The sequence below is a fragment of the Sinocyclocheilus anshuiensis genome, unplaced genomic scaffold (assembly GCF_001515605.1).
Source record: "Sinocyclocheilus anshuiensis isolate Anshui unplaced genomic scaffold, SAMN03320099.WGS_v1.1 scaffold566, whole genome shotgun sequence".
Taxonomy (NCBI): Eukaryota; Metazoa; Chordata; class Actinopteri; order Cypriniformes; family Cyprinidae; genus Sinocyclocheilus; species Sinocyclocheilus anshuiensis.
In genome coordinates this window covers 282402-284372 of record NW_015542410.1, presented here as the reverse complement: position 1 = coordinate 284372, position 1971 = coordinate 282402, and the positions used below count along the sequence as shown (strand labels likewise).

The 1971-nt window shown below is 38.0% G+C and overlaps 1 pseudogene; it reads right to left on the bottom strand.

Annotated features, from left to right (window-relative positions):
- Positions 1-1971, bottom strand: part of LOC107693250 (tetranectin-like) — a 7331-nt pseudogene that overhangs the window by 3528 nt on the left and 1832 nt on the right.

Here is a 1971-nt window from a genome sequence, read left to right as displayed (position 1 = left end):
TTTCTTTGCGTGAACATTTGGGCGGCGTTATGCAAATCTTCCCACATAGTGAGGTAGATATGTGGGGGCGTGTTAGAACGAGCCGTTTTAGGTAGGTGTGGCTGACTCTGAACTTTTATAAAGAATATCTCTTTGGATTTGAGACTTTAGTCTTTTACAGATTACAGATCTTCTTTATGCACCAAGAGCTTGTAACACTCCAAAGAGAAAGGAAAAATTGATCATATGACCCTTTAATCGGGAACACCTGCTGGCGCAATCAGGAAATTCTGCTAAGGCTAGACTCGGAGCGTCCTTCGAAGGACCCGTCCTCCGAAGGATGCGGTCTTTGAATTGGGACACAGCTGATGTCTCCTCGCGACAATTCTCGTCCAGCCACTTCCCACCGGAAGCGCCGGAGAGTACGGCGCCGTTTCTGCGCTGCTGCCGTCTGGCTGCGGGAGCTTCTAGTTCTTGTAGCGAATGTTTGAGCCGGCCTGGTCCCTCCAAACACCCTCCGTCTGCATGTCATTGATGCCCAGCATCATCTCAGCAGCCGGGCCGATGCTCTGGCGCACGTAATCGTAGTGCATGTTTTCGTAAGAAGACAGCGGAGTGCTGAGGATTCCTCCCTTGGCGATGCAGTCTTCATTGGCCGTGTGGTAGCGCTTCTTCACGGTGTCCACCAGAAAATACTTAACGTTACCAGGGATCTTCGTGCCTTTCAGGCAGACTGGCGGAGAACAAAGACACATGTTTGGGTTCTGTTTGCATTCTTTAAATGCCTCATACAATGTACAAAAACATTTTTGTTGTTCTTTTAAAATAAAAAGTGTAATGTATTGTAAGCAGGGTTATATTAGTATTGTTGGTATACTAATATAGTTTTTAATTAATATTTTGAATATGTTTTTATTTTTATATTTCCCATTTTATAAAAATAAAAACAAATTCAAAATACATTTGAATGCAAATGTAAATAAAAAATGTATCCAAGTTCATTTTAATGTCAATTTTGTCAATTTTTACATTTTAAAAGTTTATTTTTTAAATATTTTATTTTATTTTATTTCAGTTCATGTTTATTTTATTTAAAACACTGAAAATGTTTTTTTTAATGGTTTCAGTTTTAATTTTGATTTTAGCAATACAACTAAATTGTTAGGCAAAACATTACTCAGAAATAATGAGCTCATTAACATATTTACATATCAACACTGCAACTTGCTCTGCCCTCCTGATATATGAAGGTGTGAACCACGCACATATGCACATGTCAGCCAATCACAACAGAGGTCATTTACATATATTCTATATACAGATCGCAAACAGCTTTTTTAATTGTAAGAAAGTCAGAAAGTAGGTGGAAAATGATAAATAAAAACTTAATTATGATTGTTTTGGTGCAAGAATCCTTGCCTAACATTATAAGTGAAATTCTATATAAAATAATACAAAAGTTAAGATGAAAGTCATAAAAGTTTGATTAGTCTACTTTTAGAATATTAAAGGGGTCATATGATGTTGCTAAAAAGAACATTATTTTGTTTATTTGGTGTAATGAAATGTGTTTATGCGGTTTAAGGTTCAAAAAACACATTATTTTCCACATACTGTACATTATTGTTTCTCCTCTATGCCCCGCCTTTCTGAAACTCGTCGATTTTTACAAAGCTCATCGGTCTGAAAAGCGAGGTGTGCTCTGATTGGCCAGCTATCCAGTGCGTTATGATTGGCCGAATACCTCAAGCGTGTGACGGAAATGTTACGCCCCTTACCATACTGTTGATGCCGTGTCCGGCCGGAGCGATGAGACAAAAACATTAAAACCCATTATAAACGAGGCATTTGTTGCATCCAGTGGGGACATAATTACTGATTATAATGACTTATACTGTCTTTTTACGCATTGCATTGTGCTGCGTAAACATAAAACCATGTATGCATTTGTGATCGGAGAAATTACAAACAACAAGCACTACTCTACACTGC